We start from the raw sequence: 14,383 nt of genomic DNA on the forward strand, positions 1-14,383 counted from the left end.
TGCGGCCGCCGGATGGACCGCCAGATGGTCCTCCGCAAGGGTGATGGCCTCCTGCAAGGTCCCCGGGCGATGGCAGCGGACCCACGCCGCCGTCCGGGTGGGGAGCCCCTGCACAAACTGCTCCAGGACCACCTGCTGCATCAGCCGCTTCTCCCCCTCCGTGTCGTCGGGTCTCAGCCACTGCACCGCTGCGTCGTGGAAGTGGTGAGCGAAGGTGAAGGGCCGGTCCGTCGGCCCCAGCTGGAGCTCCCTGAACTCCGGGGACCGCCCCAGCCGGTCCATCACCGCCCGCCGCACCCTATTCTCGCGAGACTTAGAGCCAGAGAGAGAAATGCGGCCAGAACAGCAGCAATAACGAGCAGATAAGAAATAGAGAAGAAAGTCACAATCTATTAAACAAATAGCGGTTGTTAACTCACTTAGGAGCACAGAAGAACTCTGGAAACTATACCTACCGGAAGAGGAGCAGTGTTTGAGGACCTGTGAGTTGTTTTCGCAGGGCTCTCAAGTTTTGAAGACAGGCAAGAGTGACATATCCCCCCACCACCCCTGGCCCACCCCTGCTGTATGCCCGCGGACCAGCCCCCGGCCCCTCTTCCCTGCGTGTTTAGCAGTGTTGTGAATTATATGGCAGGGTCATCCATGAATGTAAATGCTGGGGTTTTCCTTAAGCATTTTTGAAGCAATTGAATTTGTGGCTCCAATATTAACTGGGGCATTGTCAACTGACAGGCAAACACAATTTGTCCATTGTGTCGTGTGTGTTGTTAGCCATTGACGATGGTTGTTTGTTCACACAGAAGCCAATGGATGTCGAGGGAGAAGCCCGGAAGGGAACGCTTGTCTTTCCTGGATTTATTTGTGTCGTGTGACGGTCTTGGCCTCTTGGGTATTCAGATGCTGTAAGTTTTTTTTTAAGTTTCTTATTTGTGTGTGACTTGTTGAAGGTTAAATTTGGAGGCCGCAATTAAGAATGTCTGCGTAATTTCCCTCAGCGTTAAATGCGCGTTATCCCTGCCCATTGCTCCGTGAAACAGATGTAATGCTTATCGTTGAACTTTCCTGGATTTGTTTGTCGTTTGACGTCTTGTGTGTTCAGATGATGTAAGTTTTTGATTTTTCTTGTTTTGTGGCTTTTTAAAAGTTAGATTTGGAGACTGTTATTAAGAATACAAGCTGTGAGTTATCTGATTCTGAAGAAGCACTGTCTGATGTGAATGATGCCTTGCACAAAAAGAGCCCACATAAGATCTGAATTTAGGATTTTTTTAAAACTTGTATTGTGTTAAAGCGTTAGTAACAGAACAACAATAAATCAAAAACAAAAAGCATGAAACTGGATCCATAGGCGAACAAACTCTCTCTGGTGAGTAGTGACAGGTATTTGCTGAATTTGTACTGAAAAGGCACTGGCCATGTACCCATCAAAGACAGCCCATATCAAGGAATGGTATCTGACTTCCTTCCTGTACAAGGTCCACAGACCAAACCCTCAAAAGAAAACTGGCTTACGACAGACTGACCCCCATTTGTGTATGTGTGTGTGTGTGTGTGTGTGTGTGTGTGTGTGTGTGTGTGTGTGTGTGTGTGTGTGTGTGTGTGGCCAAAAACATGGACCCTTCTCTCTGATTGATCAATGAAGACTGTTGCTATTTCTTTTTTTTCCGATTTTCTTCAGCTTGTCCCTATGGACGTGTCAGATGGCGATGCTGTTTAGCCTCAACTGAGACATTGATGACCGGAGCCATGTCTTCAGGCGACGCAGGGCACTGAAGCTCCTCTCCTCCTCACAGGAGGACACCGGCACCAAGAGCAGCAGTCTCACCAGCGTCTCCACTTGTGGGAAGAGCCGTCTGACCTCTGGTGACAGCCCTCTGAGGATTTTTGCGGCTTCTTCACAGGTCGTATATTTGTTGTTCGCCTTAAACATGGCTAGCTGTATCTGCAGTGCCTGTTCCAGTTCTGGATATTGCTTCACGATGTTTCCCTCTGTTTTCCCTGTCACCAGCATGTCCTCCAGCTTAACCTGCTTGTCTACGCTTGCCTGGTCGAACCAAACCTGTAGCTGGGTGGCTGCGGTGTCAACAGCACGGAAAAGCTCGTACCCAGCACTTTTCAAACCTTACTCAGGTTTATGGTAAATGTCCCCAGCACTTCTGAAATCCAACTGACGCCCATGTTGTGTGACATGAACATAACATGAGGTAATGGAAACAGGCAATTTAGCTGTCCAGGTATACCTGTGTCATTTGAGCCATCCGTAACTAGTGTAAAGGGATTTTCCCTCATCTTCATCACCAGCTCGTTCCTAAAATGTGGTGCAACTGCATGATTATTGATGCACGTAGTTTTTGTGCTGGCACTCTTGAAATTTTGAGCTGTGGGAGAGTCTTTGACGCATTCCCTGTACAAGGGGCTGAAATGGTCAGCCACTGCAAAGGAAACATTGTGTTGTACCATTGCTACAGCGACTTTCACCTAGGCTCTCCTTGTCTGCAGAAGAAACAAATAAAAATGATATAGCTATGGTAAATACAAATTTGAATGTTAACTGATTTTAACCCATGTCTGCACGTCCATTAAAATCCTTGAATTTCAGTAACAATAAAAATATATTACTGAGCAGTATTCTGTCCATGTCATGGGTGAATGTCTTATATACTGTATGCCATAGTCATAGAATTGGATGTATTAATTAAGAAAAATTGTATTAAATAACATTGTAGTCAACATTATGCATTTAAATGTACCTTGACCTCTTGCGCACTCATCTCTGCAGTCACTGGCATGTAAAATGTTTTGACTGTGCTGGTTGACTTCAGTGCCTGCTGTTTGGCCTGATGCCCCTTACTGCCTATGTGTCTTGTCACATCCCGCACACCTTGATGGGCACAGGAGTTCTCTTGGCGGCAGATAGAGCACCAATAGTATGAGCTGGTGCTTCCTACAGTAATAAATGGCCATTTAGAGGTCCATTCATTATAAAAAGAGGTCTTGCAGGTGGCTGCTGCTGGGACTTGTCTCCTTTTTGTTCTTGCCATTTCCTCCATTGTTTCTTCCACCATCTCTTCCACTGTCTCTTCCTCTTCCACCTGCCTCGCCTCTTCCTCTTCCACCTGCACCGCCTCTTCCTCTTCCACCTGCACCGTCTCTTCCTCTTCCACCTGCCTCGCCTCTTCCTCTTCCACCTGCCTCGCCTCTTCCTCTTCCACCTGCCTCGCCTCTTCCTCTTCCACCTGCCTCGCCTCTTCTTCTTCCACCTGCTCTGTCTCTTCCTCTTCCACCTGCACCGTCTCTTCCTCTTCCACCATCTCCTCCTCTAATGCGTTTACGAGCTCTGGGTCTAATCTGGCCTTTTTAGGGGGCTTTCCTCTCTGGGTGAAGAACAGGATGCTCATTTGTTTTTTACCTGACATCTTTGAAAGACAGATGCAATGATTAATGCATCCATGGCCAGGATAATTATAACATGATAACATGAATAGAACACTAGCATGTCTGAATATTCAAGCAAACACATTTATAAAATATGATGCCCATAACATCATTGAATATTAAGGGCTGTATAATATTCGTTCGAATGATAGCCTATATATATTTGTAATAGGCCTACTCGAATTTATTGTTGCCTATAAACGAAGTACAGAGTCAAATATAGTTAAAAGACAAGCTGTAGACTAAAACTGTGTTGGCTACAAACATTAAAAACGGATGCTAATTATCTGGGAAATATTCTCTAACTGCAGAGAATAGGCTTTAACAAGTAACATTAAACATAAAAGAGCCTAAACAGATCATAAAATGACTTCAAGGGAGTCATTAGTCGGCTTGCTTTGCTCCTCTGCAGATGTGGACACCTTCTTAGGAGCCTCTTTTAGTAAATCATCCATGGCTCTAAGCTGCTTTAAATTCTATCGCAAAAATCTATTGCAGTATTATTAAAGTCACTGTAGTGTGCCTCTGCGTAGCACAGTGTCCTGGTGAGCCATCCTGCCTGCATCCGTCTGGAAATGGTTCATGAGGTGGTTCCGCACCCCACAACCTAGTTCCGTTGCCCGCTCAGCAGAGAGGCGTCCTGTGGGGAGGAGGTTAGTATCTCCTGCCACCTGCTCCCTTCATTCACCCTGGCCATTTGTGGAATCCACAAAGGTGCTGGGGATGTACCTGGCCTGTTCAGACCGGTCCAGACCACAGAGATAATTGTGGACAGCAACACACGCCTTTATCACCACTTCTGCTGTCTCCACACTGCACTCCATGGCCTTGCCAAACACCCTCCAACGCGCAGCCAGGATGCCAAAGGCGTTCTCCACCACTCGTCGTGCTCTGGAGTGGCGGTAGTTGTACACGCGCTGCTCTGCTGACAAGTTGGTGCCTGATAAAGTAATTGAGATTTATTGTTAGTTGATGTTATTCCAAATCATTAACTTGATATATGCAACATGAATGTTCTCACCTGAATATGGTCGCATCAAATGAGTCTTTAGAGGGAATGCCTCGTCACCGACAAAGACTGGAGGACAGAGCACCTCACTTCCAGGTAGTGCAGATGGTGGTGGTAGAGAAAGGTCCCCCTGGATGAGCTGGGACCCAAAGGCACTTGTAAACACCCCTGAGTCACTCTCACACCCAGAAGCACCTACGTCCACAACAGTGAACCTGTACCTGGCATCACACACCGCCATCAGGATGACGCTGAAGTAGCCCTTGTAATTGTAAAAACTACTCCCGCTGTTGACTGGAGCACGGATCCGGGCGTGCTTGCCATCGATGGCTCCGACACAGTTGGGGAACTGCCACAACTCACTGAAGTCTTCTTTTATTTTACTCCAACCATCAATCCTGGGGTGGGCCACAAAGTCATCCTTGAGAGCAGTCCAGATAGCCTGGCATACTTCAGGCACGATACGTCCCACTGTGGCTGTTCCAAGCTTGTAGCTGGCTGCTAAAGCTCGATAGCTCATCCCGGTCGCCATGAAGCGCAGGGTGACGGCCAGCCGCTCCGCGGTGGTCACACAAGCGGTGTGTGTGGTCTTGTGCTGAATCAGCGGGGTAATCCGACGCAAAATATCGTCAAATGAAGCTGACGACATCCGAAAATATTCCCAGTGTTTTTCATCGTCGATCCCCCGCATGGGCAAGACAAGGCTGGCGAACTCTCCAGTCTCCCGCCGGCTTTGGTTCAACGGCCTAACGTACCATCTCCGATGGTGCTGGCGCTGGCGCCGTTTCCTCCGACGATGCAACAAAATCAGTGTTAAAAGCTCCTCTCCTTCCGATGATGACATGTTCTTGTCTTTGAAATCCGCTACTGCTACTACCGCTACTGCTACTACTAATCACTTTTCCAGCTGCTGCTCTCCTTCGCCCCCTATTGGTAACCGCCGGTATGGCGCGTTCTCGTCGTGTGGTACGCGAGGTACGCTGGGAGCCGAACAGACGCGTACGCAGGCACCAACTGCAACTGTATTTGGGCCTTTAGGTGGTCAATGTTACCAATGACCTCTTCTAGGCTTGAACTGTCTTCGGACCTTCGACTTAAGGAACAGAAACAACAGATTCAAGATTTCTTAACCTTATAATGCTTTAGGTATTATATTTGTACATCTCTGAGACCTATAGTATCACCATATGATAAAAACTTGCTAGCTCAAAACCCTGTTGTATACACATAATTATAATACACATTATGTGGTTGCAGCTATTACAAATTAACACTTGTTTTGTTTAAATCATACGATTTTGCCTCAAATCAAATGTATTACCTTGCTTTGGCTATTCTTCCATTCTGGAACTCCACAAAGTCAAAATCAGAAATGGCATAGACTTTCCTGGAGTTTGAGGTCCAGTACTTTGAATCTAAGGAGTCAGAAAACATTCACTTAATAAGTAGTAAGTAGCCTTTAATTTTATTTATTAATTTAATAACTCGTAAAATCATGATTAAGACTTTTTAAGGGCCTTAATTTTAATTTTAATACTTTTTAAGACCCTGCGGACACCCTACTCTAAGCACAAGACCATGGAGCTGCTTACTTCACCTAATGTATTTTAAATCATTAAAGTTCATTAACACACCACACATTTTCTGATCATACAACTTACTTCTTCAGCCTTCGCAATCCAAGATCTCATTTCCTTGGCTGTCTGTCAAGGTAAAAGACTCATTATTGTTTAAGGCAGCCTGAACCTTTGCAGTTATTCCTCCAACATTTGCCTCAGCTTCTGAAAAGCGAATGGCCACTGTCATGGAAGTACTGAGCTTGCCGTTCACTGTTTCGCCAATATGGATTGACCTGGGGATAAATAACATCAGATAGTTCAAAATCACAAGAGTTCATCCTTCGAGCAAATCTATCTAAGTTTCTGACTTGAAAGCAGTATCCCTTTCTTGTGTGAGGTGAAATGCAAACTAGTCCAGTGTTTCCCCAACCCTGGTCCTCGAAGCCCACTGTCCTGCATGTTTTAGATGTTTCCCTTCATCATCACACCTGACTCTAATTTATGGTCCTAATTAGCTTGCCATCAAGGTCTGCAAACTTTTGATGACATAGCCACTTGTATCACGGTGTGCTGAAGCAGGGTAACATCTAAAACATGCAGGACAGTGGGCCTTGAGGACCAGTGTTGCAAAACACTGCACTAGTCATATGATCAAATGCTTCATGTCCCATTTAATCTTGGACCCTGCCTATGTGCTTTTCAGTGTTTCTCAACTCCGGTCCACGGGACCTAGTGCCCTGCATGTTTTAGATGTTTCCCTCCTCCAACACACCTGATTTGTAATGAATGGCTCATTATCAGGCTTCTGCAGAGCTTGTTGCGTCCTTCGCCTTGCTGTAGAGTAGCCACGTCCTACTGATTTTTTCACCATTCTTCATCATCATGAAGTAGTTCACATTTGTGAAACGCCGACCCTCTAGGTTTTTCGGGAAATCCAATTGTACCTGCACGGGCCCTCTCTTGACTAATTCACATCTTTCCCGGTCATTGAATACATTTGGCCAAAATGCGGGATCATCTCCAAGAAGAGGAGCATCACTTTGGTCTTGATGATAAACAGAAACGGCACTAGCACTTGTACTCGCGTCCTCCACTGCATTATCACTTTGTTGTTGTTGTTGGTAAACAGAAACGGCACTCATGTCCTCCACTGGTTTCTCAGCTGTCAGCTCTCCTCCTGCTAGATCAGCAGCCGGCGACTCGTCCTCCTCCTCCTCCTCCTCCTCCTCCTCCACAACATTCGTGTTGACCGGTGGCGTCACGTTAAAAAAGCTCGTCAGCTTCGGGAGGGCACCCGCCTTTGATTTGGCCTCTTCCTTTTTCTTCCTTTTGGAAGCACCACTTTCATAGTGGCGCTTCATTTCGCTAATTTCAAAAGTTTCAACTTCTCACAACTCGCTTCCCCGCTAGCTTGAGTGTAGCATTTCACTTCCGTCTTTCAGAAACAGCACGTTCGCGGTGCCACCCACTGCACAGATGTGCACAGCTACCACTGAGGGATCACAATGCATTCTGCATTGTAATTGCGCCGTGCGCGGATATGAACATCATGAACATGGGGAATGTTTTGGAACAGTTGTCTCGCGCACATGATGGCATGGATGGAATATTCCATTTTAACGCGAAAGGGAGGGGGTGTGCACGGCTTCTGTATTTCTCTGTATTTTATTGTGTTGTTTTTGCTTGTGATTTAAACATACAAAATTACAATTTATAAACACATGGATGGGGCTCACTCCACACTCCAGGGGCCCCCAATTAGACTAACAGCTGTACGGGGAGTGTGTGGGCAGCTGCTCTGGGGGCCCCTATGTATGGGGAAGTTTAGTGGGGCCCCAAGCGGTTGCCTACCAACGCCTCAATACAAAGACCGCCGCTGATTGTGGGCCACATATCGCCACAGTATTGAATCGTGAGTTACCCATATCGTCCCACCCCTACTTTGAAGCTCTTTGCAATTTTTGCGGGGAGAGTCATTTTTTCAATATAATATTTAAATATCATTTATATACGAAATCCCATACCTCTTTTTTAAGATTCTGTCAGAATGAATAAGAAGACAGTTCCACCCCTCGCAAGTGCATCCCCTCATCCGTCTGTCCCCCAAACTCCTGCTGGTTACGGTGGATCCAGAAATGCTCCAGTTTAACGCCTGCTGCAAACCTTTTGTTTGTGGCGGCCACCCTCAGAAGTCGCCTGCTCATCCCGTTGAGCTATACGGGCGCGCTCGTGGTTGTGACGGAAATAACTTGGAGGGGCAAAATGCATGGCCAAACGGAAATATGAAGGTAAACACAGGAGGTTTTTAACAGAGTGGGAGAGTTTAATATATATATACAAATTTACATAGTCCCATATTTGTATGACTGGATGGGGAGAGTACCGGCACTTATTTTTTCCCACTTAAAGCACTGCATAAATGGTACAACGTGACTTATAGGGCTTCTCTTTTTCTCCATCCATATATTTCGTCCAATCAGTCCAATCACCTCCTGACCCTCTCTCTCCAACAGCAGCATGCAGGTTGACCATGCCATTCCACTCTTCTATGTGTGTGCCAGTCTGACAGGCTGGTTTGTTCCTCCTCCTGTCACCCACTTCCCCATGGCCCTGGTACAGAACTCTCTCCCAAATAATTTCAACTCAGTGTAGAGAGCTATGGAACTGTCTCTGCTGTGATTTCAACTCAGTATGGAGAGCTATAGAACTCTCCGCTGTTATTGTAACATGGTGTAATTCTAACTCTTGTCACTTGGCCCTGGAGTGTCTAGGTTGTGGGTGAGTGGGATGAAGTCGGAGTCTGCCATGTCATCGTCTTCCACCTCTGAGTCCTCATCGTCACTGATGGCTGGGTGGGCAGGTACAACAACACTATGTCTCTTTCCGTAAAATATCCGAGCAGACAGCTGCAAAAGAAAAGAGACTACGTTGTTGAGGCAATATCAAGACCTCTTTGCATTACATGTGAAGTGAAACAGTGATGGTGAAGAACGTTACTGAAAATAAATGTAATACATACAAAACGTAACATTGAAAAAGAATTCAGAACAATAAGTGAAGAATAGCATTAGAATTAATGGTGGTACTGATATTATGCTATACAAATCTGTGGCAACATCCAATGCACTATTGAGAAATATTGTCTTACCTTATAATGCGCTATTTGTAAAATGAAAACACCCGAAGTATGACTTAACTAGATGCACCGGGCATATGTCTACAAAAGGACACTGTCACTTGAACTAGTTTGACCATAAGGGGGTGTATTTAAAAAAAAAATACACAAAGTATGGCTTACTAGAGTATCTGGCATATGTCTATAAAAGGTTTTACCACACAGAGGCGTATGATCATGTATGGGATCCACATTATTCATGCTAACCATTTCACTGATTTCACTAATTCTGCACAAACAACACTTATCTCATCAGTTAGCACCATCATTCAAACACATACTGTGTGAGTGTCATCAACTGAGCATGGTTAGTTTCAGTTTTCTGAACTTTTGTGTGGAAGAAGGTAGGAGCAAAAATGTGAATTTTCACCTTCTTGAAAATCAATGAAGTTCCCGCTTCTCCACGGCACTGCTGATTGGTCAGATGCCATGATGACACTGCCTGTGACAAAGCATGATCTGTGCTGATTGGCAGGATTAACTCACATGACTTCAAGACCTCACTGAGAAGTGTGGTGAAAGTAGTTTTTCATGTCCACGGAAATTACTGTATATGGTTACTCGCCTTATAAAGGGTTAAGCTACAAAATGGGACACATGTTGAAAGATCAAATGTTGTAAGTAAACACTGAATGATATTTCTATACTTCAATATGGAGTTTAGCGCATGTGTCCTTGGGCCAACTGCAGTCAAGCTGGGATACTCATCCTTTAGTACAAGACTCCAAATAAAACCGTCCTGGTTAGCCAAACAAAACCCACTACAGAGCTATTTTCCACTGGCTGTGTCGCCAGGCTAAATACAAGGAAGCCATTTACCCTGGCCTTCCCAGATAAAGAAACACTACATCAGTCATATTGACGAAAAGGCCCGATCAGCACACTGTCAAGGCCCTTGTAGTCCACTTCCTCCGCGGAGGTGGGAGAAGACAGAGGAGATGCAGGAGAGGTGCACCAGGAGCTGTCATCAGATGGGCTTTCTGGACAACCTGCCTGAAAGGAAAACATTCGCTTTTCAATGATTTTCTTTTTTTTTAATTAGGGCCCGAGCACTTCTTTCTTTCTTTCTTTCTTTCTTTCTTTCTTTCTTTCTTTCTTTCTTTCTTTCTTTCTTTCTTTCTTTCTTTCTTTCTTTCTTTCTTTCTTTCTTTCTTTCTTTCTTTCTTTCTTTCTTTCTTTCTTTCTTTCTTTCTTTCTTTCTTTCTTTCTTTTCTTCTTCTGACAAAAGGAAGGCCTTTTTGCCCCCCTAAACATGCCTAAAAAGTCACCAAATTTTGCACGCAAGCCAGGCCTGGCAAAAAATTTGATATTTATTGGTTTGCATTAATGGGCGTGGCCTAATGGCTCAACAGCGCCCCCTTGAAAACTTTGTGCCTCAAGCCCCATGATACGGTTTGACGTACATGCACGAAAATCGGTACACACCTGTATCATGGCGCAATTTAAAGAAAAGTCTCTTGGCGTCATGCCCGAAACCGAACAGGATGTCGGCCATTTTGAATTAGTCGTGTCATTTTGACTAAATTTATGCCATTCCTTCGGCAGTCTCCATCCTGCGACTACGCGCATTACTTTTCTCTTTCAAAAGTGTTACCGTGGCGACGCTAGACGCCAAAAAGCGAGCCTCCCCTTCATCTGATTGGTCTATATTTGATAGTTCCCCTTATGGAGTATATGCTTATGGAGTGCGAGGGCCCGTTCATCACTGCTTGCAGCTTTAATTATTATTATTCCCACACCGCAGCCTGACACATTTACTCTATATTGGCAACATCCTCTGTTCCCAAATGTCCTCCTTCCCTCGTGCACGGCGCTCGCCCGTTGTCTCCCAGGATCCTCTGCTGCTCACAGCTGGACGGTCGACTTCTAAAATGTCCGCAGCAGGGCCACCTCTCCTCAGAGGGACTGCTGGGGCCGGGTCCAAAGGGCCTCATGGAGGGACTGAACTTGATATCCTCCTTCAAAGACGACTGAAGAAGACTACAGGACGCCCTTACCCAGCTGTTCCCATAGAAACCCAACACCGGCCGGGCTGTCAGAGACCAGTGAGCACAGGAAAGCCGTGGATTACGGCCTCTGCTGCCACACCAGCTCCAGCGAACAGCCACCGGCGTCCTTGGCTGTCAGTCCGGCTCTTAAACTTTTCATTTTGTCAAACTGAAAGAAATAAAGTTACTGACCATTAACAGAATATTTCCTCTCAAGGATTGGGAATACAATTTCCCCTGTCTAGTTTTTTTTTTAAATGTGATTTTTAGGAACAGCTTCGGCAGGCCGCTCAAACCTAAAGCTTTGCGGAGAACTGCTTCAGCTCATATTCTGCTGTTTAGTGGCAAATGTGATTGAGTTTCATTTCAGGAAATTCTTTCCATGCTGTATTTTCATTCAGGCAGGGGCACGGCTCTGCCTTGAATCACTGTGACAGCCCTGCTCCAGTGCCCCAGCGGGAGCAATGAAAAGACTCTTTCTGCCACTCATTTTGAAACATTACGTCCAACCACACCGTGCCAGAGGCGCTTAAACACACAATCCAACATTTGAATGAGATTTGTATCCACCTGCTGGATTGATGACAAGTATATATTTTCTCATTGTACACATAAAATGTACATTCGGCTGTGATTTAAATCCTGAATGAGCTTACAACTGTTCAACACAGACAGTCGGTTTATATCACTTCTCTGTTTTTTGATTTGGAGCACCGGGGCTCCGAAAGACTGAGGTGCTTGGCAACATTTCCTGGATTTCGTAACATCGATGCTAAATGACTCTGTGTCCTCATCTGAGACTTTAAATACCTGACAGTAACTCAGTAAATACAGTGCAAGAACTTAGAGCGACGACAATGTGAAAGCTCACTGGAACGGACAAAACAATGTTTTGACCAAAAGTTGGATCTACATCTTTTACAACAAAAATTAAAGAAATAAAGATGGGATACTGTATATATGTGGTGGCTAGTTTTACTATTTATTTGAACTTTTTTTTTAATCTACAGACCAGGGGCGATTTTAGCATCAGAGCTTTGGGGGGGCTCAGCCTCCCCAAAGTTCATGGACCACAGAACCCCTAGGGGGGTCCGGGGGCATGCCCCCCCGGAAGAAAATTTGTAGATTTTAAGTAAAAATGGATCAATCTGGTGCACTTTGAGGTCAAAATGAAGAGATTAGATCTATGAAGACCTATACACATCAATATCTTCTTTACTGTTCTGTGGTTTTACATCGATGAAAAAATAATTGTTTCCCTATATATATTCTGCATACAGGTTATGGTAGAATTTTGCTTGCATAAATAATACCAAAATCACTTCAGGGGAGACTCAAGTAAAGTAACATTTTGCTTTGTAGGCAAAACAAAAGTAAAATTAAATTAAAAATTAAAGCTAAAGCAGGAGTTTGCAGTCAACTAGTTGAAATTAATATGTGGCAGTATTTGTGGGGGTCAAAATCTATTTAGGGTGTACCTACTACCACAAATAGATCAGTGTATTGGAAACACTGACTATTCAATTGTGTGACTAGAAAGACACCAATAAATCTGAGAAAATGTACTTTAAGACTTAATTGTCTTGGAAACAAACATTTGAAAATCACATTGTATTATTTAGTTAGGCTACTTAAGGCCATTTCATCACACATTCATGCAAATTGTCTCTTTTTGGATTCACTCAAACTCTTGTGTGTGAATCAGCTTATATAGCAATCAATCATACACATTTTCTACAAATCTGACTGGTTAGAAGTTGGTAGGCTTCAAAATAGGGAAAGAAAGAAAGAAAGAAAGAAAGAAAGAAAGAGAAAGAAAGAGAAAGAAAGAAAGAAAGAAAGAAAGAAAGAAAGAAAGAAAGAAAGAAAGAAAGAAAGAAAGAAAGAAAGAAAGAAAGACAAAGCGGGCCAAGCTATAGCATATCGTCATCATCACATCAGACAGGCTGTGTAAAGCAGCCACTTGCGATTCTGAAGGGCTTCATTTCATTCAGAAAACAAGAGACCCGTTTGAAAATATGTTCTTCACTTATGCCCATATTGTTTCTCAAAAGACATTGCATCCATTTAGACCCGCTTTACTGCGAGCTAGCATGATGGCTGGCTGGCTGGGTGTGTCATGGTAGCCTTGCCTATAGTCACCTGTCTGGCAGGCACAGTGACAAGTTATTTTGTTTAGCTACTACAACGGTATGCGCTCATTGAGTAACTAACGACTCTGACTGCTCAATGCTCACCTCACAGTTTCATCATGAGTGGGGACTGGGGAGAACGATTGTTGACTGTGAAGGGCTACTTCGTGCTGCAGTGTGTGTGAACCCCCCTAAATGTTTGTCAGCACACCCTAAGAACATAGAGGGGGGAACTCACACACAGCGCATTGAGTGTAATCAGAAACTGCTAGTAATGACCACCAGAGGGGGTAAAAAAAAAAAAAAAAAAAAAAAAAGTTCTCTATTTTTTGGGGGGGGCTGAGACTTCTTTTGGGGGGGCTCAAGCCCCCCCAAAAAGGGCCTAGTGGCGCCCCTGCTACAGACCTTATGACCCCAGGATAACTGACGTGTCTTTTCCTATGTTTTTGTATTTCAGCCTTGCAACACACTCCAAAAATAAAGCTGAGGCTGTATATCTAGCAGTTGCCTTTAGGGCTTTAACATTTCCACACATTTTCTGCTGCCATCACAGAAGAGTAAACAAGCTTTGGCAACAGCACGGATGTAGCTACGTGCTCTCAGAGTCTGGCTTATGGATTTGTTACTGATAAAAGTCTACATGGTCTTTTTTTGGCTGGATGGAGCACACAGCACCCATTTCTTCCAAAAAGGATATGTACTAGTGTGATGGTCCATCCCAGATGCCTCTTATCCTAGAAAAGTCAATACAGCAGTTGGAAAAGGTTCACTCAAAGATTTAGTCAAACAGATCTGGTATAATGCTAAGGTTTTAAGTTTATTTTACTGCTTGACAAAGGTTTCCTAAAGTACTTTCAGTGTCTGTGGCAGAACATCAATTAAATGGGGTTAAAAAAGCATTTCTCTGCATCTTAAGTGTACCATAGAGCAGTGGTTCCCAACCTTTTTTCAATAGAGCCCCCCCTACTTGTGTCTAAGACCAGCCGGGCCCCCGACCCGTACGTACTAGCAGCAAAAGAGTAAAGTTATTCGTTACAAATATTTAATTGAAAAAATGAACATTAATTATGTTTTTTTTTTAATAC

Source organism: Cololabis saira, chromosome 9, assembly GCF_033807715.1.
Source record: "Cololabis saira isolate AMF1-May2022 chromosome 9, fColSai1.1, whole genome shotgun sequence".
Classification (NCBI taxonomy): domain Eukaryota; kingdom Metazoa; phylum Chordata; class Actinopteri; order Beloniformes; family Belonidae; genus Cololabis; species Cololabis saira.